This window comes from Mytilus californianus, unplaced genomic scaffold (genome assembly GCF_021869535.1).
Source record: "Mytilus californianus isolate M0D057914Y unplaced genomic scaffold, xbMytCali1.0.p SCAF_10, whole genome shotgun sequence".
Classification (NCBI taxonomy): domain Eukaryota; kingdom Metazoa; phylum Mollusca; class Bivalvia; order Mytilida; family Mytilidae; genus Mytilus; species Mytilus californianus.
Genome location: NW_026262582.1, coordinates 74,705,251 through 74,732,240, shown reverse-complemented (window position 1 = coordinate 74,732,240; position 26,990 = coordinate 74,705,251). Strand labels below are relative to the sequence as shown.

General features: G+C 34.5%; 1 long non-coding RNA gene across 1 annotated transcript; it reads right to left on the bottom strand.

Moving 5' to 3' along the window:
* Positions 1-270: 270 nt before the first annotated feature.
* LOC127718541 (uncharacterized) lies at positions 271-10,559 on the bottom strand. The gene is made up of 3 exons (XR_007989890.1): positions 10,334-10,559; positions 1,936-2,052; positions 271-341 (listed from the first exon to the last, which is right to left on the bottom strand). It is a non-coding gene; the product is annotated as an uncharacterized LOC127718541 (long non-coding RNA).
* Between the last annotated feature and the right edge of the window lie 16,431 nt (positions 10,560-26,990).

The following is a 26,990-nucleotide window of genomic DNA, read 5'->3' as shown; positions in this document are numbered from 1 at the left end:
TCATTTTATCGCATTGATATGTCTCAGCATTTTGTATAAAGCTTTATACATTCACATATCCTCTTGTATATTCGGTACAATGCTATTCAATACACTCATCATCTTGTTATTTTTCGTTACTTAATGGACATATGCGAACGTGAATTTCGGTAAATTAAGGATAACATTTGTTTTAGAAAAAAAATATTAAAACTGTATTTAACAATGTGCTATCTTGCAATTCTTATAAAAGCAGAATAATATGTAATGCATACGTACAAAGGCTGCATTACCCGAAACTATGGCATCACTGATAAAATAGCATCCTTTTCCTATCTTCTGATATGGCTCTTGGCAGCTAGCTGTTTAATATAATTCATAATCAAATGTAAAAGTAAACCTATCTTGATGTTCAATACATACATATATCTTATTCTAGCCTAAACAGTTCACGTAAATTCATTTCAAAGAGATCAAAATTCTAAATATTCGCGTGATAGGTTCTCCATCTGGTTAATTTTTGTCTTCTAAAGACATCATTGACATTATTCATCACGTGATTGTATCTTGATATATAATGCATTTTTTTTTTACTGTTTATAGATTAATTAGGCCGTTAGTTTTCTCTTTTGAATTGTTTTACATTTGTGGTTCCGGGGTCCTTTATAGCCGACTATTAGTTATGGGCTTTGTTCATTGTTGAAGGAAGGGGAGGGGGGGTCGGTAGGGGGGGATGAAATTTGAAAAAAGACAGGACAGGAGTTCTGAGTGAAAAAAGGACAGGATAGGCAACTTGGCAAAAACAAAAAAGGAAGGATGATAATTTATGTGAAAAAAGGCAGGTATGTAAAATCGTAACAACAACAATATATTGCCGTATAGAGTGAAAAATAAAAAGGCAGAGATTACAGCTAAAAATAATGCAGGACAAAATTATCCCCCCCCCCCTTTTCCGCCAATAAAATCAAATGGTAGCTCCTTAGGATGATTGACATTCCATTACAATATAGTAACCCTTCATATGTTGACTAACTAATCAATATTCATATATTGTGCTGGTAGATTGCTTTGATGTTTACACGATATCACTTTTCATTTAAACATAAAAAATGTAGTTTATATTTATCATATACCAATTAGTCGGATGTTGAAACCATCTTAAGTTATTTAGTTCCGATAGATTAGGACCTTGTCATAATAATCTAGTCTTATTGTAATTTTATGATTTTCTGCTGTGTCTGTTACTGTACATTCACCAAACTATTTCTATCTTATTCATAATTCAATAAACATAAAATTTTAAAAGATTTTCTTTTATTGTTTCAATAACAGCTTTCTATCTCAAGAATATATTACCTAAGCTATATTTGGCAAAAATCTTATGAATTTTTGATCCCCAAGGCACTTCAAACTCGTACTTTGTTTGGCTTTTTTTACTTTTATTATTCGAGAGTCACTGATCATTCTTTTGTATACGAAACGCGGGTCTGGCGCACATACAAAATTTCAATCCTGATATCTATGATGAGTTTTTTTTTTGCATGACTTAAACACTTTTGTGATATCAAAATTTTAAAATTCTACAAAGTGCTGATATATTCAATGTTTCCAACATGGACTAAAAAAACAAGAAAATAGCTAGTTAGAGTCCACGCGACGTTTGAGTAACTAGCTATACGTCCTCGTATGACTTTCCACAAAGAACACGGTATGTAGCATAGACGCCCAAACGGCATCACTTTACAAAATTGAAACAATTCAATCGATAGAAAAAAACTACTCTACTTAAATAATAATTGAAATATCAGATGTGGCAACAGCAACATATATGATAGACAACACTTACAGGAATCATGTCTGATACAGTATCTACTAAAGTAAGATCAATGTACAAAAACATAGATCCCAATCTACCAATAATAATTAAAATTAAGTTAGTATTTTACAAACTAGTACCTGAATCTACAGTTTCAACAGTCGGTGTCAGCTGATTAAGTGTATTTGTATAATTTAACACCAAGTCCTGTAGGGTTTTCTCCATTGCATCAATTTTTCGGTCGCAATTCCCACTATCTGTCAAATTAATAAATAACATTTATAACAAATCGTTATTCAACGAACTTCGAATGGATTGAGAAAAAAAGGGAAAACGTTTTGCAACGTCTTAAATTTCCTTTCAATTAGAAATGAAAGTTTGTAACAAATGCTACAAAATAGCAATACATTCATAGAAAATATACTGCGAAACAAGCTTTTACAATTAACAGTTTACAATTTCCGGTTATCGGTCTGTTTATATCATTCTGCTCACTTCTGAATAAGCAAACATTCTCTGCGGCCTGTTATCTATTTTTTGCATGAAGAGATATTTCTTGTATAACACTGCAAGGAAATCTGTGTTAACTAGATTGGCTTATCCATCACCAAGACACGATACTACGACATTTTCACTGGCTATTCTTTAAGTCATTCATTTTGTCCATGGCAAGGACATATAATATACAAAACACTCACACTTTTCACCTGAAAATCTTCTTTTGGTAAACTTTTATTAGATATTCTGAAGCGTATAAAAAGTTTTGTAATGTCCGATGTTGAAGTTTGACACCGGAACAGGACATATAACGTCATACTTGTATCTGCAAAAGACTATTTGCGGATTTTTTTAATTTAAAACAACGAGTGTGTTGTCCATAAGAGAAATAGGTTTAACAACTTATGAGAATAAAATATTGCTTGATATCAACTCTCTTTATGTAATTTACATAGTAGTAATAAACTCGCTAAAACCTCGTTTTTCTGTTTGTCTTGACGTACTCTTAATCCTGTCCTGTTTGCCCAAACTTACCCTTAACCTGACTTACCCTTTATCCTGTTCTGTTAACCCTGACTTACCCTTAATCCTGTTTTGTTTGCCCTGACTTACCTTTAATCCTTTTCTGTTTCCCCTGCCGTACCCTTCCATCTGCTCTGTTTGCCCTGACGTACCCTTAATCCTATTTTGTTTGCCCTGACGTACCCTTAATACTATTCTGTTTGCCCTGACGTACTTTATTCCTGTTCTGATTGCATTAACTTACCCTTAATCCTTTTTTGTTTGCCCTGACTTACTTTTAATCCTATTCTGTTCGCAATGACGTACCCTTATTCTTGTTATGTTTGCACTGACTTCCCCTTAATCCTGTTTTGTTTGCCCTGACTAACCCTTAATCCTTTTCTGTTTGCTCTGATTTACCTTTAATATTATTCTGTTTGCCCTGGCGTACCCTTAATCCTGTTTTGTTTGCCTTGACCTACTCTTTATCCTGTTCCGATTACCCTGACGTACCCTTAATCCTGTTCTGTTTGCCCAGACTAATCCTTAATACTTTTCTGTTTGCCCTGACGTACCGTAATCCTGTTCTGTTTGCCTTTACTTACCCTTAATCCTTTTCTGTTTGCCCTGACTTACTTTTAATCATATTCTGTTTGCCCTGACGTATACTTAAACCTGTTCTGTTTGCACTGATTTACCCTTATTCCTGTTTTGTTTGCCCTGACTAACCCTTAATCCTATTCTGTTTGCAATGACTTACCCTTAATCCTATTCTGTTTTCCTGACGTACCCTTAATCCTGTTCTGTTTGCCCAGACTAACCCTTAATACTATTCTGTTTGCCCTGACGTACTTTATTTTTGTTCTAATTGCATTAACTTACCCTTAATCCTTTTCTGTTTGCCCTGACTTACTTTTAATCCTATTCTGTTTGCAATGACGTACCTTTAATCCTGTTTTGTTTGCCCTGACTTACCCTTAATTCTATTATGTTTGCCCTGACTTACCCTTAATCCTATTCTGTTTGCCCTGACGTACCCTTAATCCTGTTCAGTTTGCCCTGACTTACCCTTGATCCTACTCTGTTTGCCCTGACTAACCCTTAATCTTGTTTTGTTTGCTATGACGTTCCCTTAATCCTGTTCTTTTGCCCTGACTTACCCTTAATCTTGTTATGTTTGCACTGACTTACCCTTAATCCTGTTTAAGTTGCCCTGACTAACCCTTAATTCTATTCGGTTTGCTCAGACTTACCCTTAATCCTATTCTGTTTGCCCTGACCTACTCTAAATCCTGTTCTGTTTGCCTTGATTTACTCATAATCCAGTTTCGATTGCCTAGACGATCCCTTCATCCTGTTCTGTTTGCCCAGACTAACCTTTAATACGATTCTGTTTGCCCTAACTTATTTCTAATCCTATTCTGTTTGCCCTGACGTACACTTAAACCTGTTCTATTTGCACTGACATACCTTTATTCCTGTTTTGTTTGCCCTGACTAACCCTTAATCCTATTCTGTTTGCACTGATTTACCTTTAATCCTATTCTGTTTGCCCTGGCGTACCCTTAATCCTGTTTTGTTTGCCTTGACTTGCTCTTAATCCTGTTCTGATTGCCCTGACGTACCCTTAATCCAGTTCTGCTTGCCCAAACTTACCCTTGTTCTTTTTCTGTTTGCTCTGACTTATTTTTAATCCTATTCTTTTTGCCCTGACGTACACTTAAACCTGTTCTGTTTTCCCTGACTTACTTTCAATCCTATTCTGTTTGTAATGACGTACCCTTAATACTGTTTTAAATTTAAACTTTTGTAAACAGGAAATTTATAAAAATGACCACATTATTGATATTCATGTCAACACCGAAATGTTGACTACTGGGCTGGTGATACCCTCGGGGACGAAACGTCCACCAGCAATGGCATCGACCCAGTGGTATAAATAGTTATCAAAGGTACCAGGATTATAATTTAGTACGCCAGACGCGCGTTTCGTCTACATAAGACTCATCAGTGACGCTCATATCAAAATATTTATGAAGATGTGCATGTATTTGGGAACCGCCCATCTCCTGCAATAGCTACCTACGGCTTCCGAAAAACTGTTGAAAATGAAGATCAGGATGTAAGAGGTTTCGTAAACGATCATTTTTATGTAGATGATGGACTAATAGCATGTCAAAATGTAAGTGAAGCCGTTAGTCTTATTAAGCGAACTCAGTCAGCTTTATGGGATCGTGGAAAGATGCGTCTCCACAAAATCACGTCAAATAGCACAGAACTTCTCGAACAATTTGACTCAAGCGACCTAGCGAAAGGTTTGAAGGATTTAGATTAAAGTTCAGACGAACTTCCGACCCAGCGTAGCTTAGGTGTGTCATGGGATATAGGAACTGACGAGATAACATTTCAAATATCCCAAGATGTGAAACCATTTACTCGACGTGGAGCACTCTCCACTATTAACAGCATTTACGACCCAGTTAGTTTTGCAGCCCCTGTGATAATTCGTGGAAAGTTGTTACTACGAGAGATGATAGGATCTAGTGTAGTTAACTGGGACGACATTCTGTCAGATTCGTATCTGGAACAATGGGAAGCATTGGTAGCTTCACTCAAAGGTCTTGAAACTTTGCGAATACCTCGTATGTATACCACAGTGTCATTTGCCACAGCAACTTTGCGTGAGATACATATCTTTTCTGATGCCTCGAAAGAAGCAATTGGTGCAGTAGCATACCTAAAACTTAGTGATGGAAATTCTACTGAGATAAGTTTTGTAATGGGCAAGGCAAAGGTTGCACCATCCACAGGGCACACTATACCCCGTTTAGAATTGTGAGGCGTTGTACTTGCAGTAGAAATGACCGACATCATCAAAGAACACCTGAAAATAGAAACTGAAAACATGTATTTCTATACAGATACTAGTAGTCAAGTTGTCCTTGGCTATATCAACAACAAAAGTCGTCGGTTTTACGTCTATGTCTGTAATAGTATAAGTAGAATCCGTGCTTCAAGCGACCCTGGACAGTGGCGTTATGTGTCTAGTGAAATGAATCCAGCTGATATCGCAACAAGAAGCGTACAGGCAGCAACTCTTCGGACTACTACATGGTTTCGCGGACCATCATTTCTTCTACAAGAAATTGACCCTACTTCGAAAACAGATCATAATTTAGTTGATCCTGAATTGGATCGAGAGGTCAGACCTGAAATAGAAACTCTCAAAACTACGTCTGTAGAAAGTAAGCCATTAGCATCAGTCTCTTCTCGATTTGACAGATACTCTGAGTGGAGAAAACTCGTGTCAGCGATCAATTGTATTAGAAGCAAAATTAAACATCACAAATCAGTAAAAACATTAAAGTCTAATACCATGAATGTTGTAGAACAACTACTGGAAACCGAACGATTCATCGTCAAGGAAGTTCAAAAAGAAGGATTTCAAGAGGATATAGATTCTTTAATGGGATGCAACAAACGTCTCCCAAGAAATAGTTCACTTCTACCCTTAAACCCGTTTCTCGACTCAAATGGACTTCTTAGAGTAGGAGGACGTATCAAACATAGCGAGCTAAGTGACTCATGTAAACAACCTATCATTATTCCAAAAGGACATCATATTGCAATTCTACTCATATGCCACTATCATGTTAAGGTTGCGCATCAAGGTAGATCGTTTATATAAGCAGCGATTAGAAATGCAGGCTATTGGATTGTTGGTGTTAAACGTCTTATAAATTCAGTCATACGGAAGTGTGTGCAGTGTAAGAAATTACGAGGAAAACTTTGTACTCAGCAGATGGCTGATTTGCCGAAAGACAGGTTAACTCCAAGTCCCCCCTTTTCGTATGTAGGGGTTGATGCATTTGGCCCATGGCCAGTTACGTTTCGTCGTACACGAGATGATGTATCCCAATTAAAACGTTGGGCTCTGTTATTTGCTTGTCTGCTTACTAGAACTATTCATCTGGAAGTTATTGAGGAACTGAGCAGCTCTTCGTTCATAAATGCTTGGCGTCGTTTCATCGCACTTAGAGGACCAGTTCGACACGTGAGATCCGATAGAGGTACAAACTTTGTGGGGGCAACTCAGGATCTTTCGATTATTGCTCAATTTGTTGAAGACCGTAATGTTCAGAACTTTTTTAAACAACAATCGAATTACATGGCAGTTTAACCCGCCCCATGCCTCTCATTTCGGTGGAGCATGGGAACGACTCATCGGAGTGTCTAGGAGAATATTGGACTCATTGCTGTTAGAAACCCGTTTCAAAGACTTGACTCATGAGATGTTGACCACCTTTTTAGCAGAAGTTACTGCAATTGTCAACAACTGACCATTGACATGTGTATCATATGACTCCGAGTCACCAAGTGTGATCACTCCGTCTCTTCTGCTCACTCAAAAAACAGCAGACGACATTTGTCCATTTCCCGATTTTGAGAAAAAAGACTCTATAAGACATCATTGGAAGTATGTGCAATTTCTCGCTCAACAATTCTGGGCAAAGTGGCGACAGGAATATTTACATTCATTACAAGTACGACCTAAATGGCAAACGGATGAACAAAATGTTAAAGTTGGAACAGTAGTACTCATGAAAGACAATAAGTGTGCAAGAAATTACTGGCCAACTGGTATCATTCAAAGAGTTTTCCCCAGTGAGGATAGAAAAACTCGTAAAGTTGAACTTCGAATCATTCGTGATGGTCAACCAGTAACTTATGTGAGACCAATATCTCAAATCGTTTTGCTTGTTGAGCCTGAATAAACACTATAATCTTGATAATAACATTATGATAATGTACATGGGTTTATCAACAGATAATACTGTGTGAACTTTATAAGTTTTCATTTATTGTGTATTTATGAATTGAACTTGATTATGTATGTAGTGATTTCTTATGATATCAGGAGGGGAGTGTGCTGACTCCCGGATTTTTTTACATATCCGCACTGTTTGGTTTTTTATTAGTCGATATGTATTGATTTTTTATTTCCGCCAAATGTGTTTCTAAAGTTGTACTACAGAAAATTCATTGTATTTCCTTTATAATGGTGCTGATACCACAGAGTAAGTTTTTATTACTTGTATTATGAACTTTGCTGATCACCGGATAAGTGATCATTCTGTAATTTTTGTATGTTTTGTGTAAAGTGGTGAATTGTGTGCATTTTGACCGGTATTTGTTTACATCCTTGTAACGCCCGTTAACTGCTTATTATTGAGTATTCATGTATAAGTTAAGATAATTAACCTGTCTGGTCTCACGTTGCCCCTTTAAATTTTTGATTTTAAATCTGCGTTACTCAGTTTGTTTGAAGAAAATATTTCTATGGAACGCCATTATTGTCATTTAATGAACGTACAGTTTTTTTACAATTTTTACTTCACATTGATTAGGATTGCTTTATATCATAAATGTTTGTGTGTATGAAGATATCTTTTGCATGTAAGGTTGTATAAATGTCTATCTACATGTAGGTAACTGTTGGATCATTCACATGCAGTTTTCTGTGGTTTACAAGTTATGGCAATCAGTTAGTGACATAATTGTAATTTTTTAGGTAACACTAGTTGCAAACATGGTAATTTGTTTTATTTTGTATCTTTTCAGTTTTGTACCCTCCCCGGAGGTTCTGTGTATGAATAAAGACATAAATTACAATATTGGATATGTCTTCCTTAAGACTGCACAGTACCCCTAAGTTTGTTCTGTTTGCCCTGTCTTACGCTTAATTCTGTTCTGTTTGCCCTGACTTACCCTTAATCATGTTATGTTTGCCCTGACGTACTCTTAATCCTGTTCTGTTTGCCATGGCGTACCCTTAATCCTGTTCTGTATCCCCTGACGTATCCCTACTCCTGTTCTGTTTGCCTAGACTTACCCTTAATCCAGTTCGATTCGCCCTGACTTATCATTAATCCTGTTTTTTTTGCCCTGACTTATCTTTAATCCTGTTCTGTTTGCTCTGACTTACTCTTAATCCTCTTCTTTTTGCTCAAACTTACCCTTAATCCTGGTATGTTTGCCTTGACATACCCTTAATCTTGTTCTGTTTGAACTGACTTACACTTAATCCTGTTCTGTTTGCCCTGACTTACCCTTAATCCTGTTCTCTTTGCCCTGACTTACCCTCAATCATGTTCTGTTTGCTCAGACTTACCCTTAATCCTGTTCTGTTTGCCCTGACGTACCCGTAATCCTATTCTGTTTGCCCTGACTTACCCTTAATCCGATTCTGTTTGCCCTGACTTACCCTTAATCCTATTCTGTTTCCCCTGACGTATCCCTAATCTTGTTCGGTTTGCCCAGACTTACTTTTAATCCTGTTCTGTTTGCCCTGACTTATTTTTAATCCTGTTCTGTTTGCCCTGAGTTACCCTCATTATTTTCTGTTAACACTGGCGTACCCTTTATCATGTTCCGTTTGCTCAGATTTACCCCCAATTCTGTTCTGTTTGACCTGACGTACCCTTAATCTTGTTCTGTTTGCTCTGAGTTACCCGTAATCCTATTCTATTGCCCTGACTAACCCTTAATCCTGTTCTGTTTGCTATGACGTACCCTTAATCCTGTTCTGTTTGCCTTGAGTTACCCTTAATCCTGTTCTGTTTGCCCTTACTTACACTTAATCCTGTTCTGTTTGCCCTGACTTACCCTTAATCCTGTTCTGTTTGCCTTGAGTTACCCTTAATCCTATTATGTTTGCCAGTCAGGGCAAACAGAACAGTATTAGGGGTAACTCAGGGAAAACAGAACAGATTAAAGATACGTCATAGCAAATAGAAGAGGATTAAGGGTTAGTCAGGGCAATAGAATAGGATTTAGGGTAACTCAGGGCAAACAGAACAGGATTAAGGTGCGTCAGAGCAAACAAAATTGGATTAATGGTAAGTCAGTGCAAACATAATAGGATTAAAAGTAAGCCAGGGCAAACGTAATAGGATTAAAGGTAACTCAAGGCAAACAGAACAGGATTAAGGATACGTCAGGGCAAACATAATAAGAATAAAGGTAAGTCAGGGCAAACATAGTAGGATTTAGAGTACTTACTTACTTTTAATCCTGTTACGATTGCCCAGACTAACCCTTAATCCTATTCTGTTTGCCCTGACTTACCTTTTATCCTGTTCTGTTTGCCCTGATGTACCCTTAATTTTGGTCTGTTTGCCCTGACGTACCCGTAATCCTATTCTGTTTGTCCTGACGTACCCTTAATCCTGTTCTGTTTACCCTGGCGTACCATTAATCCTGTTATGTTTGATCTGAATTACCCTTAGTCCTTTTCTGTTTGCCCTGACTTACCCTTAATTTTTTTTTTTTTTGCCCTGACCTACCCTTAGTCCTGTTCTGTTTGCCCTGACGTACCCTTAATCCTGTTCTGTTTGCCAAGACTAACCTTTAATCCTGTTCTGTTTGCCCTGACTTATCCTTACTCCTGTTCTGTTTTTCCTGACTTACCCTTAATCCTTTTCAGTTTGCCCAGACTTACTCTTAGTTTTGTTTGTTTTGCCCTTACTACTTACTTACCATTAATTCTGTTTTGTACGCTGCGCTTCACTTCCTGTTGAATTACTCTCTTCAGTTGTTGAGCCACGGTTGACAAATTTAAATCAGCAAAAAGTGGCGCCTTTACATTATCCATTAAAGGAATCTGTATATTTGTATTTTCGTCAGATTTGCAAACACGAAAAACTGTCAAAATGTACAAAAAGCAGACAGTAAATACCGTGGACATGTTTTAAATCTCGAATAACTTAATGATTAATTCTCATAACAAAATAATATACAGTCATGCTATATTTGAATTAGTATGTAACATTATTCTCCGTTCAAAATGTTAACATCAGGAAATAGTTATTATATTTTTTTTTTCAAAATACAGTTAAGGCTGGACTGACATTCACCTACAGCTACATAAAGTTGACAAAGTGAAGGTAGCAGCATAAATATAATTACTGCTATCAAATGTTGGATTTCCATAAAAAGTTATTTAATTATTTGTTATAGAGTACTTCGGTACCGGGCATCAATAAACGAGTATTTTAGATGAAATTTTTCTGTTACAGAATTTTGGAAATTATCCTATATTAGCTGCATTATCTCCCTGATGTGAAGTTTCGACTCTTTCTCCAGACTTGGTGTTACTGAAGTTGTTTTTTTTTTTTTTTTTTTTTTTTTTTTTTTGGCTGGAACAGCCTTTACATGTTTTATTTTTTTTAATTTAAGCTTCACATTGACTGTAGACTGTTGGGAACAAGTTGTGTTCCATGATTGATGTTATCTTTAAATCGTTTGACATGACCCATTTCGTTTAATTTTGACACAGTTTGTTTGTTCATTGCATACATGTAGTAACACTAACCTTGAAAATCAAAAGGTAATAAATCTGCACTATCCGCTATATTTTGTTCATTTGATGTATTTCTTCTCCTTCATAGGGAGCAGTTGCAGGGGCAACCAAGCAACATTCGGGGTGGAATCCAAGCCATAGTTTTTCGGTTTTTTCATTGAATTTAATTTAATCTAGAACGATTGTTGAAAATAAAACTCTATACAAAATATAATCATTCCTCCAAATAAAGGACTTTTGAATGTCCATTGCGTAAAAGGAATACAAATATTGGATATTCACGAGTTAATAGTAGCTAAATGCATATCGTGTGTAGGCGCTCTAATATGTAATCTGCAATGCAATTACAAATGCTCAGTTTCCATTGAGTAAGATACAAGAGAATACACTACTTTAATCGGATAATAGGAATAGCCAAATATTTTGACATTACATCATATCACACACGGCTATATAAAGAAATTTTAAGAAAAGTGAAATTTAAAACTCTGTTGTGTACTCGACATACACTCTGAGGCGGATATTTAATGTGCTGGTTTCAAGACGTGTCATCCTACTTTCTGCATATGCTGCCTGCCTCTGGTCTTGTTTGACCTAGCTGATCGTTCTTATCTCCCATGCAAAAGAGACGTGCACGCTTCGTCTAAACCAACTAAACCTATGACGTTTTTACAATCGAGATGCACGATTTTTTTATGACACGATACGTATCTTTCGTCAGACCCGTTTTGTAGTTTAGTTTAATTTGCTTCATAATAGATGAGATATAATTGACCAACTATCAACAGGAAACACTACTTAGTTATAATTTGTCCTATTCAATGATGGCTATTAACACGAATTATATTGAAAACTCTCCGATGAAGTAGCTAATTATAATGTTCGTGTCATATATTTAACTTTCAACAGTATACGTAAGGGATGGAATAGACTATTTTCATAAATATTAACGACTTTTAACTGCGGAGTTTATAGTTTGTCGACAGTTAACCCTGGTACTCGGTCAACAAAGAGCAACGTTAAGAAGTAAAATCAAGCTTTTAATCGGTACAATTTTTGGAGGAAATAAACTGTTGTATGCTTTCATTATACGACAAAAAAATCAAAAAACAATAAACTTTCATTGTTCTCTATTGTTGTTATCAACTATTCTTTATTCCACATTTCTCTATTTCTAATATTTTGTATGATTTAATGCTAGAACACGAGTGTGCTTGATGAATGCGAATTTCTATCGTTTCTTAATAAAAAGGTAGTATTATACTTTTAGTTGGCATGCGAGGGTTAATATTGAGCACACACGTGTCATGATGGATATACAACTGAAGCTGTCCTAACCCAGGATAAAGGGGGGTTCCAACTATATGTCCCCATTCAAATGCATTAATCGTCATAAAAAGGGGGGTTCCAACCCCCGGAACCCCCGCCCCCCCCCCCCCCCCCCCCCCCCCCTCTCTGGATCCGCCACTGCAAATAAAAGTTCTAATTTAAAAATGCCGTGATTAAGTGCGTTCCGATATATTTAGATATCTAAAAATATGTTGCTTCAGATTTACTTTAAACACGTTAGTAAACATCAAGCATGAAACAAATAAGTTTTGTCAGTAATACGATATTTTTTTTTTACAAATGAGAATAGTACAAGTGTTATCCAACATCAAGTTTGATAAAACTTGCATTCTACGATATATAAGCCTACACGAAAAAGTGAATGGTATAAATTATTCACGACAAAATTCAGTGAAACACTAAAAGACCACAAAACTGTTTACTTCAACTGTCGGCGTAATTTCATCATAAACGAACTATTTGTTGGCACCAATTAGAATTTGTCACAGTTTTTCTTATATATAATTTTTGATTGGTTGGCGTTTAATGCCACCAGTAGCACTTTTGGCTATTTCGGGGAGGTCGGTATTCATTTCTTGTGAAAGCGGGAGCGCCTGGAAGAGAATTGGCAATGGTAGTAAATTAAGTCTCGAGTAGAATGCATCTGCCAAGTGCGCAATTCGAACTCACAACCTCAGTAATGACAGGCGAGTGATACAGTAGTCGAATTTCTTTGACCATTGTGCCACCGAGGCCCATTCTAGCATACAAATAAGTAATATACCTTTAACAATATTTATATCATAAGAAAAAAGTGCCAGTCATGTGAAAATTGACACAAAGCATAAACACAGATAAGGAATGAATACATGACGTGAATATAAGAATTTGTATCTGACCGCATGGCCTCAATAGTGCACATACACTTTTTTATATAGTGTTATGATATTGTTATTATCATGTTTATTTATCAAGGCCTAATTTGTTTTGTGTGGCCTTAATTATAACTTGTATACTATGTTGATGAAATATAAAAAGTATGAATATAACAAAACAACCGGTCGCATTTAAGCTAAAAAAAAAATATATATACAAAATACATACCAGTACAGTGTCGGATCCAGAACTTTTTCTAAGGGTGGCCCACTGACTAACCTAAGGAGGGGCCTATATAATCATTCAAATTTTCCCACAAAAATGGGGGGGGGGGGTCCCGCCCCCCCCCTGGATCCGCCTATGCAGTATATGACAGACATCAAACAGCAATAACTACTGAAATACAAAACCCGGGCTAAAAGCTTCGTATGACGTTGTAAGAAAACAATTTAACGGATGTTGATATTTGCTTCGATTTCTATAGACTGTGAGATAATGGACAATATTTATTGTAAGAGATTATAATATTAAAAAAATATCCCACTTCTATAGTAGGTTCAAGGATCAAAAGTAGTTTTCTCTCGAGAGTACCTCGTGTCGCAGCTTGATTAAGATCTTCCTATTTTTGATAAAATATGTGCGATACAATTGTAACGCAAAGCTGCTACACTAATTCACTGTTTTACAATACATATTTTTTAGTGAGTAATACCAGTTTTTTTAAAGCATGTTTTCTTTTAATGTGTTAGTTTCTATGCTATATTTTAATCTAACAAGCGGTCGAGAATGTCCAGGGGATGGTGAATCGCACAAAATACTCTATTTAATATTCTTTTCAAGGGAAGTTACTCCATCCCAGGCTTTTTTCAAACAGGTTTAACCCATCGGCTTGTACGAAGTTAATCATATTTTTATAATGAATATTGAAAGTAACTATTTCATAACAGCTCATCGAGCAGACTCAATAAAACAAAATAACTGGTGTATATTAAAAACATCCGCAACTGTTACACAATAAATTATTAATATAACGCTCGTACTTAATCATGAAGAAAGGGTTATCATTCTCTTACATATACAAAGAATATGAAAATAAAAGTCATATGATCTTTTTAGACAAGTATATATACCATACATCAAATTTTAAATCGCGTCCTGAATTTAAGCGTTAAGATATTAAAATTAAAGAACCTGTAAAACTGTTTATGTCATTTATAAATATACCAAATAAAAGTCTTGTTGATAAACAAAACTCTCAATCACAATGTTCCAGATCATAAAACCTTTTAAATGACAATATCTGTAGTTCTACAATAGAAAGATTAATAGCACAGTCAAATGTGTGAACTGTGTGAAATAACAATTCGATCAAACTCCTGCAGAAGGTTGGAGATTTATGTCCAGTGGTAAATATTACATTCAAATCAAGACACGTGGTCCTGAAAAACACTTCGAGTCGGATACTAGACAGAGATTAGTAGAAAATGAATTTAACAGTTAATAAGCGGACTTTTCATTGATTTATGATTCGACCTATAAAGTCTGTCCATTGTTGGTAAACGGACATATATAATCAAACGAGATGTTTAAAAGTGTAAGAATTCGATTCCTGAAATGATCTCAACAGGCTATATCAAGTGTTTTTTGTCAAAATTATCGACACCCTACGTTTTATAAGACACACAATCAAAGAGGGAAAATTAATTGTTGATTGATTGATTAATTGTTGCTTTTGAAACATCCAGTGGCAAATATTTCAATAAGTAATCCGGTGATAAAAATGGTATCGTTCTTCAGTTCGCCTATAGTACCCTGCTCAGTCGCTCCGTAGTTCTCGTATAACGGTCACGATGTCTGGAAAGAAGTTATCAGAGACGTCACAGTGTGTAAAGAGACGTCGTCAGTCAGTCATAATAAGGATGAAATTACAAGACATAGAATGATAAAAGGATTAAAGTGTTCTGAACTTATAAATATTATAAAAAAATCAGCCGCTCGACACTTTGTTAACTTATTTGTTCGTTCGTTCGCTGCGCTCACATACTCTCCAAAAAGGTTCACATTGTGGTTTTTGGCTGAATTTTTACGATATCAATATATAATAAACCCGATAATTTATACGGATGCGCCTGTTTTCGTGGTAAGAACAATTTTACTTTTAGAGACTAGGTACATGTATATTTAAAAAATGAATTTATTAAATAAGTTCTGTAAGGTGAGTTAAACCAAAAAAAAAAGAAGAAGCAAAAACGTGGAAATTCAGGCAGCCACGATAAAAGTACAAGTAGTACATGTAGTAGATAGGATCTGAGATGTCCACTTATTACATCAGACCATATACAGACCATCCAGTGAGGCGTGACAGTCTTTTTTTTTTTTTTTTTTTTTGTTTTGTTTTTAACGTGCAGAGAGAATTACGTTCGCCATACTCGACAACTCTTTGCTATGTATACATTTATTAATCCAACATAGCAAATCGTATGACTCTTTTTTTGCGTGAGTTGTACAGCCAGACGAAAGAGGTCCACACTTCTATATTTCGGTCAAACTGTATTCTAACAGGAACATCTTCAGTTGTTTTTATTGTCTAACTATTCAAATTGCACGTTCTACCAGAGGAACATTGAGATAAGTTGTGAAATAAGTGATTTTTATTTAGTCACATGTTTCTACTTAGGTCAAAATTAAGAACCTCCACAATGTGTATCACTACACGTAGTTATTCAACTAAATGTTTGACTTTTTTGTTATTGCAGGAGTTAAATATTCTGTTTGATTTATTCCCATCTTTTCTTAGCGATTCGTACAGGGATCACACAATTTTAAAATTCTACTGTTGTATACAGTTTAAGACTGTATTGTATGTTGTTGGATTGCTGTTTCGTTAACATATAGTTCACGTTTCTATTTTTCTTATTTGTCATTATCAATGCATATGAAGACCAATAAATACATGATATTTTATTCAGAGTGTTTTTGTATGTAGTATTTTGAAGACTGTAGTTGTTTTTATTGCCGTGATTTTGTTTGCTAATTTTCTGCTTATGAGTTTTCATTCTCCGCCTGTTTGTATTTTTGGTATCTAATTCGTACCATAACCAATCTAAGTAGAAGAAATGCATCCTGGAAAACATAATACCACCGATATTACCGACATGTTGACAATTTACAAATAATAACTCAAAAGTTAAAGCTATGCAGGAGCAACCTTTAAGGCTGAAACAATCCCAGATTGGAAAGTTTAAACCAATATACGCCATTATTAAAAAAAAAACATAAAAAAACGGAAGTAGAAAATTATCTTTTATTCAAGCAATAGACATAAATATAGATATCTCTGTCTCGGGATTAAAAATGAAATACACAAAGCGAAAAATATAAAAATCAGGCAGTTGCAAGTTCGACAATTGCTTGATAAAACTAACTTGAATTTGATATTTGCATCTAAGGGGTCAATTGACAATTTTGATCAGGTCACAGTGACGTATTTGTAGAGCTTACTTTGCTGAACAATTTAGCTTTCCACAGTTTATCTCTATCTATTATAATATTCAAGATGATAACCAAAAACTGAAAAATTTCCTAAAAAATAACCGATTGAGAGGCAACAACCCAAAAAACGGTTGTTTGATGCGTCTGAAAAATTCAGGGCAGATATATCTTTGTAAAAAAAAAATTGTTGTTTTTGATTAAGGAATTCTTTCAAAAAAAGTCTACAACAGTTAAACTTAACAAGTTTGAGGTTAATTTAGCCTTTTTATATTAATACTAATAGGTGAACACTTTTCATCAAACAACTGACACAATGAAGAGAATGGCTCAGGCTGTCACATATGTCTTTAAATCAAGAGCAATCTCACACACAAATGTTACTTCCAATAATTGAGGGAAAATTTTAGATGTTAAATATGGAACCGGGAAAAAATATGAAGAAATTTCAAAACGTATTGCTGAAAAACCACATGAAAAAGCATCATTTCAGGCTTTGTCATTACTTAAAACAATTAAATATCTTCTTAGAAACAATTTCGACATGTTAACGATTTGATTTTACTAATGATACTTGCATGATCCTTAGATTATTTACAGTTTCATGAAAATTACGGAAATATTTTGTTTACTTTAAAATTTAAACTGAATTAAAAATGCAATCATATTTAAATAGTTCACAGCGTATATTATGCGAAACAAAGATAATAAAAAAAGATAAAAAAGAAAAAAAAACTGAACTATCAGCAACAGTAAGACAAGTTAGAGTATCTAAACACACACGCAACCGTATAGTATGTTATAAAAGGCCCCGATATGAAAAATATGAAAGAATTTATTTGAGGAAACGTAATGCATAATCTTATTTAACAAAAACATATTCGAGTTTTGCCGATAAACTGCGTCTCAGAACATTTCAATAAAGGTAATTAGTCAACGTATAATATCAAGATATTTTAAAGTTGTAATGGTTGAGGAGTAGGCTGTTACATGTACAATGTATGCATATCAATTCCGTAGGACTGAGTTATGTCCCTTGGTAAGTATGCTTACGAAATGACACTGAATAATGTGTTAGTTTTGTAAATCCTGTAGGATTTTAATTTGTGGAATAGCATTGATTCTTACTTATAAATGCTGTTATATTTGAAAGGCAATTTAATTGTCAACTGGAAGATGCATAATTTGTTAAACAGGTAACTACTACATGTACAACTGTTTTGTGTGGCAATTATAACAACATTAAAGATTATGAATTTACATGTTTCAAAGAGACAGCAACCAACGACACAAGAAACCAGAAAGCATGTCTGGGACATTTTATATCTCAAACCTACAAGAAGTAGGTTACTTATTGTTATTTAAATTATAGAGAGTTATAAGTTCGATAGGATATTTAAACGCCCTCCAATATATATCTCGTCAGTTGCATGCAATATTTAATATACATGGTATATTTATTAATATGGTTTTTTTTTTTACTTTAACCAGGCTTCAGAGAAGACATTTTCGAAAGAGAAGAACTAATAAAAAAGCACCTAAGTTTACCTTCTAGGTCATCTAGCTAAAAAGCATCATGTCAGGCATTGCCATTACTTAAAACAATAAAATATCTTCTGCGAAACAATTTCGACATGTAAACGAAATATTTTACGAATGATACTTGGAGGATCCTTACATTAGGTTATTTACAGTTTCATGAAAATTACGGATAAATATTTTTTTACTTTTAAATTCAACCTGAATTAAAAATGAAACACATTTAAATAGTTCACGGGATACATTACGCGAAAGAACAAACACAGATAAAAACCCTGAAATATCAGCAACAGGAAGACATGTTAAGAGTATCAATAGAGTATCGAAACACACACGGAATCGTACGGCCTTCATGATCAGCAATGATAAAAAAAACAATATCGCGTATAATATGTTATTAAAGGCCCCGATATGAAAAATATGAAAGAATTCAATTGAGGAAACTTGATGCCTAATTTTATATAACAAAAGCAATATCAAGTTTTGCAATATTCTGCGTCTCATAACATTTCAATAAAAGTAATTATCTACTGTTATTATAATATCGTATTGATAAGAACAAAACACTTAAAATAAGTGACAATATCTGAGATGAAATATATTATATTCAAGAATATTTACTGACAAGAATAATAAAGGGGGGTCGTTTCCCCAAGAGCCTGTGGCACAAAGTGAAAATTGCAAAGGAGTCTTGTAAATACGTGTTGATTCTCCACAATCGAAATTGTTTTATTATTTGCACGTAGTGAATGTGCATTTGTGCAGCGAACCCCATTTTCATAACGGTACTTTCATTAAATTAAATACAAATATTATATATATATGTAGGGCAAATATGCACTCTGTACACTCTTACTCTATGTTTTTGATAGGTGTTACATATTTAAATGAAGTCAACATTGTAATTTCAGGGCCGTAACTAGGCATCGGAAACAAACGAGACAGGGGTCTGGGGGCCACCGATTGAGGCACCCTTGTTAATAGGGGGTTCAGGGGGGCGAAGACCCCCGGCCGAAAATTGTAATATTTGGGTCCGAAATAAAACTTGTTACATCCGTTTTTGTTTCATATTTACCGTTTTTGTTTCATATGTTTACCCTATGAAGAACTGCATTAGGCTATCAGATACTTGACTTGAATTTTGTACCATCAAACATGTATCCATTTACAGTAGGATATATGTTTGATAGTAGAAAAAGCGGGACAAGTGTGTGTGGCCAACGCTTCATTAACAATAACACACATTTTAATAACACTTTAATAAAGCTCAGAGTGGAACCTAGTCAATATCTGTGAATGATACTTTCTTGTGCAACTACGATCCCATCGATAGCTTCTGTGTTCACTTGCTCAACATTGTCCATACGATGGACGTGAAGCATGGCTAAACCACATAATCTGTCCTCAGTCATCGTTGACCTGACCATGTCTTTAAACGTCAAAGGGCAGAAAAAGATCTCTCACACTAGACAAGTGACATTAACCATAAAAACTTATTTTTAATGCACCCATCTAACATACGGATAAATCATATATCATTCGAAAACACAACATCTGTACTATCTTTTTTGCCCGGTCGTCAACAATTCGTATGGAGCAGTTTCCGTCAAATCACAACGAAAGGTCAAGAACAGACAACTTTTAATTTTACAAGATGTCAGCATTTTTGCATTTTCTGTCTTCTGAATAATAATATTTTGTATGGACATACGGAATTCTGTTAGAACAGATGTCAATAGTAACTTATCAAAAGCACTTTGTGATATTTATGTCGGATTTTTAATAAATAGCGCCGTTTTCCAGAAATTCCATTGAAAATGACAAAAATGCTTGAAAACCAAAATTTTTGACTGAGATTCAACTGTTATTCACCATAAAATCAAATTAAATGCTTTATTTAGTGCTTAGGATGTTTTTGACATAATTAGATTACTGCAATTACGCTCCTTGTTGATTACACAGCCAATTATAACAACCATGCAGTTGCCCAAAAAAAACGCCATCTGCAAAAAAGATAGCTTTTAAGCTGTTCTTTGTCAAAACCATTTGTATGTAGTCAATATTAGGTTCAAAAACATAAATCTTAAAAGTGAAAAAATGTTAAAGGACAAAATACACAGGTCATTCATGCTTTAAGGGGAAAGTTTTGGAGCGAAACTTTGATATTTCAATATTTCAATATTTATATGTTTCTTTGTTTGCTTTTACTGCATCTTGCATTGACATAGGAAATGAAAACTATTATAAGCTATCTATTGAAATGTTCTTTATGCCTGGTCAAGGTGTTTAATCTTATCAAACTACGTAGTTCTTGTAAATAAATTGAGACTTTCGCAATTATATTCACTTACATTAATTTTTTAGATAGAAATTCTAGCACTTTGCAATAACAATACATACACTCCCTGAATAGTTTACATATACATACATTGTAATATAAAGATGATTGATGAATTGTTGATGTTTGACGCAATTTTCGGTTAAGCATTTTTAGCTACTAAAGTATTTAGCGGCGATCAGTTTTTATTGGTTTAGGCCCACGAAGTGCCAAAGGAACCACCGAACATCGGCAGGAAAACTGGCAATTACCATCAACAATACATTAGTTATAGTTATTAGTATCAATGACGAAATTACTGTGTATGTGTCAGAACACAAATCTACCAATCAGCATTAACTACCTTTTGTAAAAGTAGACAACCTCTTACAAAACAAAGCAGTTTTGATATTGATGTTTACTTCAGCTAAATGTAACAAGTAATGTTGCTTAATAGAAACAGAAATGTAAATGCATTTGAACCACTTTTATTTCAATTTTAATTGGCCATGATTTTGCATTAAAATTTCAATGTAGATGTGCTTCAAAGTATTTGAAGGCAATTAGAAAAAAACACTATTTTAGTAGATCATCTGTTAAGCATTGGTTGGTCCAGGACATTGGCATATTAACCTAAAGATAGTACATGTACATTAAGAATAATTATGGTTAAAATGAAGTTATTTTATTCTTTAATATCAATACAATTGTGAGAAATGATAATTGTGGTTGAATTCATCCAGTGGCAGTAGTTCGTTTCTATGTATGTTGCATTGTCGTTTGTTTTTTTATGTTGCACTTCAGTGTTTTTGTTGTTTATTTTTTCCCTCGGTTTTAGTTTGTAACCCGGGTTTGTTTTCTCTCAATCGACTTATGACTTTTGAACAGCGGTATACTACTGTTTCCTTTATTTATCCAGTTTTTTAATTGGTTTTATGTCATCTAGTCTTAAATTATTTTTTGTGCATATTTATTGTGTACTGAGCCCTCTGTTGTTGATCAGACAGAGACTTTTGGTGATTGTCTCACTTTATTTTCATATTTTTTCCATTCGGGTTTTTAATGGTGCGACGATCTCACAACTGTTATAAGTGATATACATGTACATGTAAAAAAACGTACTAAATGTTATGTATAAGTGTTAAAAACATGGGTTAAAACAATCTGACTAAAATTCAGATCTTTCACAATTCGCCTGCTCATTTATCGTATTAGAATAACTAGATCAGAGATCTAAATTTTAATAAGATTGGGGTTAACTTTATGAGATAGCTTGAAAGCAGGTATGTTCTGGTAAATTTTAAGAGATTACTATTTTTAACTCTATTTGAATATGTCTATTATGAAACGAATCCCTTCACGTATAACTATGTGCATTTTGAACTTCCTTATTCTACCAAGCAATGTTGGAAGAATATTGCTCATTACAATTTTTTGTTTTCCAACCGTTTGTTGTGTTTCAGCTTTTAGTTTTGTCATTTGATAAGAGACTTTCCGTTTTGAATTTTCACTTGGAGTTTTTTACTTTTTTATATTTTGCATAATATCTGAGTTTTAAGTTCTGTTGTCTTTGTTTCGCTCAGCTTTGAACCTTATGGTTTTCATTTCTTTGGTTTAAAGAAGGAATAAATGACAAGGAGGCAGTCATTAACCATAGTCGAAGAAAAACAGATGACAGCATGACCAAGGCGAAAAAGTAGGACATAAACACACACTTCTTAAAACACTATACCAGTATGTTGATTACAGTTGCTCAGGAAGGGTATCCAATCTTAATCAATCTGAATTATTAATTTTCAGTCATATTTAATAAACCAACTAATAAAGTATAGAATAATGGTCTAACATTAAAAGGAATTCGCCGAATTTGATATTAAAAAGTGCATTGTACAAACAGTTTTCATTCGAACATTGAACAAGAATGAACTTCGTTACATGTCTTTCCACATCGGAAAACTAGTTTTTTTTACCAAATATACCTTTTTATTCCTTAAAGTTCTTCCATCACTCTTTCTTTTAAATATAGTTGATCATTATCTGCCGATATTGGCAATAATATCCAGCTAATAAAAGCAAAATGATCCCCATTTACAGATGGTGTTTATAAGGGCAACTGCAAAAGCTTCATTAGAAGGCTGCATTTTGACTTATATCATATAAGTTGCAGTTTTAAATGATGAAAAACTTCTCTCGGCATATAAACGATAAATCTATTCTATTTTTGACGTACAAATATTGAAACTTCAGAAAATATTCAGATTTTATTGCAATTTTATGATTTTTGAAAGTTTTTTTTAAAGAAATGCAATTTTCTGTGAATAAAGCGCAATCAACATTCAAGTTTGCATTTGATTTGATATTATGGTAATTTGTTTTATAAGGTTTAGAAAATGTTTAGAAAAAAAAATCCCTACAAGTATCAGAAAATGGCTTTTTGTTTAATTCTGGCAAAATTTAGGAATGTTCAATTTTAACCTTTGACCTTGATTTGACGAAAATTGCACCGTACGAATTATTGACAACCGGGCAAAACAGAAAGTACAGGTAATAAGCTTTCGAATGATATATAATATAGCCGTATGTTAGGTGGGTGCACTAAAGTCGTTAATGAGGCGTCTTTTTGAAAAATGTCACTCGCCAATACGAGCAAGAACTGACCGTCAATGTCAAAAGTAGTCAAGAGACTTGAACGCGGGAAATAAATAATTGCAGAACCAAATGCCGGTATAAAGCGATGGTAATCAGGCAGAGAGTTCGATACCTAACGTAGTTGAAATAAAAGTACAGAAGCTGCACGTCATTAATTACTATTCCAAGTATGCATTACTTAAATCTTGATATGCTAATGCAAGGATGTTTTATTTTAGTAATTATTCCACTGCTTTAACATATTGATAGTTTAATCAATATTTGATTGGTTGAGACTATCCCACGTGTCATTGAACAAATCTTCATATTCCATTCTGTGGATCATATTCCCCTCTGAAATGTCGGGATTACTTCGTGCGACGTTACGCGCGGTTAATGTACATAACGTTTTGAACTTCTTATTCTTCTTAAAATAGCGATAGCAAAAATCATTATCATGTTCAAATTTATTTCAGACGATAAAACAAAAAGACTTATAATTAAATTTTGATCCTTACTGTTTATCAATGGGTATGTCGTGTTTAGTTTGACTTACAAAAACAAGCGGATAATAAAAAAATGTATGCAAAATAATATTTAATGTATTGATAGTAAACAAAGCATAGGCAGTGGAATAAAATATTCATTTCCCTTTGCCTCGGGAGATATGAAGGTTTGTACACGTCTTTCAACATAGGTGAATGTATTTAAATATGCACTAAACGTTCACAGTATATATCAACAGATGAAGCATTCACTGGAAAAAGTTAAACTACGGAAACGTCACCATGCGACGTTCACAAAAAGTCATCTTTTAAAAATGAGCAAATAAAATAGGTTACAATCATTCATTTCTTAAAAAATGAATAGTAAGGATAGACTAATGTCAAATTGTTCTAAATATTTGAAGAAATAAAATAAAAAAAACATCTGTTATTCGATTTTTAAGCATGTGAATTTAAGCATGGATGCAATTTGGGTAATCCTCATTACAGAATCATCGATAGCTTGGAGGTCGGTACAAACCCATTTTTCTAAGATTCAATATGGATTAAAAATTAAACTGCTGTAACTATATAGTAAATATGGATACGTCTACAAAATAAACACAAAATGGAAACTTATGTCTGGATCATAAATAAACGTAGTTGAAAAAACTGTCAAAATAGGTGCAATTTGGGTACACTCACGTTAGTGCAAATGCAAATTAACATATCCATATTAATAGACAGTACGAATATATATATTTATCAGTTAATTTGGATTTATTCATTCGTCATTGCTACAACTTGAGTAGTTTAATGAAAATTACGGAAACACAATTACATCATGCTAAACTTTATGTTCTTATTCCAAACGATCATTATGAAATTTTAACTTAAGTTTTTTCTTATGTTATGCTCGGTTACACCGCTGTCCAAGGTTAGATAGAAGGATGGATTGGTTGCTCACAAACACAAATTACTCTGTCAAATTCTGTATGTGCATGGCACACTCAGGGCCGTAAATTACCTGCCCTGTAAGTGGAGGCAGTAAAGTATCAAAAGCCGAGCGAAGCGAGGCTAAAACATTTCACCGAACAGAGCGAGGCGAAAATTTTTTGGACCAATTCTTATGCAGAAAATTATGTTTTTTCGGGAATTTTCCCTATACATGCTGTATGCCATGTACATGTACCTCGCAAGAACCCACAACTTGTTATATTTTTGTTACATTTCAATTAATTGGCGCCTGGAATATATTGAATACAGTTATTAACCAGCGTTAGATTAGGTGTGACGGTAAAGTTAGATTTTTTTACGCTTTAACCTGCTTAAAGGAACTTCGAAAGCTATTTTTACTTAGTTTTAGGGAAAAAATTTGCAAACTTAAAACGAATGGCCCCCTGAAGTTGGGCATTTTTTTGTGGTTTATCCTGCCTTTTAAGCTGTCCCAATCGATTGTTTTTACTTCGCTTCAGAGACACAATACATCTTCAAACCTTAAAATGAATTGCATACTTAATAACTCATGACTTTAATTATCAAATTTAAACTATTATAACGTAACACTAATTGCTTGAACATTTTATTCGGTAAGGCTTTGTCAAATGCTGTGGCGATTTGTCTGTGCCCGGACGAATTCCATTTCTTTAGTACTCATATACATTCAGTATTGCCAACATTGTCACTTCTATGTATGGGTAGCATAACCAGACCACACAATCTGCTTTCCGTCACGGTTGAAATGTTCCATGTTTTAAGGCGCCGTAGCGCGGAAACGTGACGATCTCTCAGAACTACAAGACCTAACTGGCAAGGATAACAGTAGCAATAGTATTTGTTTCACATTTGGGTAGAACAGCGTGCGTTTGATTGCTTGATCTATTGTAAATTTTGACCCAATCTGCTTAATAGACGTAAAAGTTTTCTATCTTCTTGAACTTCTTGCGGCAAGTCATCAGGGTATGAGATATCATTTATAAACTCATTAGCAATAAAGCCTATAATGTTTTCCGTCAAGTTACAAAAATACCGTGGTAGCAAGTAAATTTCGTAAACCACTGGCTTAATATCTTCCGGGAATCTGTCATTGAGATATTTAATGATGTGATCAATCAGAGGTATACAAATGTTGATCCGGTAATGCTGTTCCACAGTTTCTGCTACTGCATTTGCCCTAAGGCGTTGGCGTGCGGATGATCGTGGTTTGTTGATCGTAATGTCGTTCTTATTTTCGATTGTAGATGTCCATCAAAAGCTTCTTCGGCATTTTCCCGTATCTCGAGAAAAGATGTAGCTAGTGAACGTAGCTTGGACGTGGGCCGGCTTCCACCAGTTTTTAGATACATGTAGAAGTTTTATGGACAAGGGTCCTAGGTATCCTAGTAGGAACGGGGTTGCGACTGCTACTACTAATATTTAAAAGTTAAGATGTTTCATTTTGTAAGATGTATAGCATCTTAGTTGCCGACGGTTTGGTTTTGAATTTCATCAAGAATGTCAAGCACCTTGTCATTGTGTTTCAACAGCCAAGTTAATGTATCATTTCGTGATGTCCATCGAGTTTCTGCTAGTGTTTGCAGTAGTCGTTTTTCCTGGCTGAATAAACCTTCTTCTTGATCATACATCAAATCAAATTAAAATAATTTTAACCATTTTTTTTTTTTCAAATTTTTTTTTTTTTTTGTCAGCCCGCATTAGGAGGCAACTGCCTACATGCCTCCATGTAATTTACGGCCCTGCACACGTCATGATCATGTAGTATTTAATGCTTAATAAATTGTTGTTTCACGTTTGTAATATTTATTTTTCGTGTATTAATTGTTTTGTTAAAATTAGGCCGTAAGTCATATTAATTTCCCGAACATCCGCGTGACAGTTTTAATTATTTTAATTGTAAATACCATCCACTTTTTTCCTTTTAGTCAGGCCTCCTGTCTGTTTGAGATGCGCCCAACTCGGTCAATTACACCGGCTTAACTACAGCTAGAGTTCGACTCGATCGTAACCGGGAAGAAACATATTTGTTTCACATTTTTCATGTCAAAGCCTTTTACAACCGACTATACGGGTTTTTTCATTTTTGAGGGCCATACAGTGGCAAAATATTACTTCATTTGAACTCTTGGCTGCAGTCACGCTTCAGTGATTCCCTATATAATCAACCAAATTTTT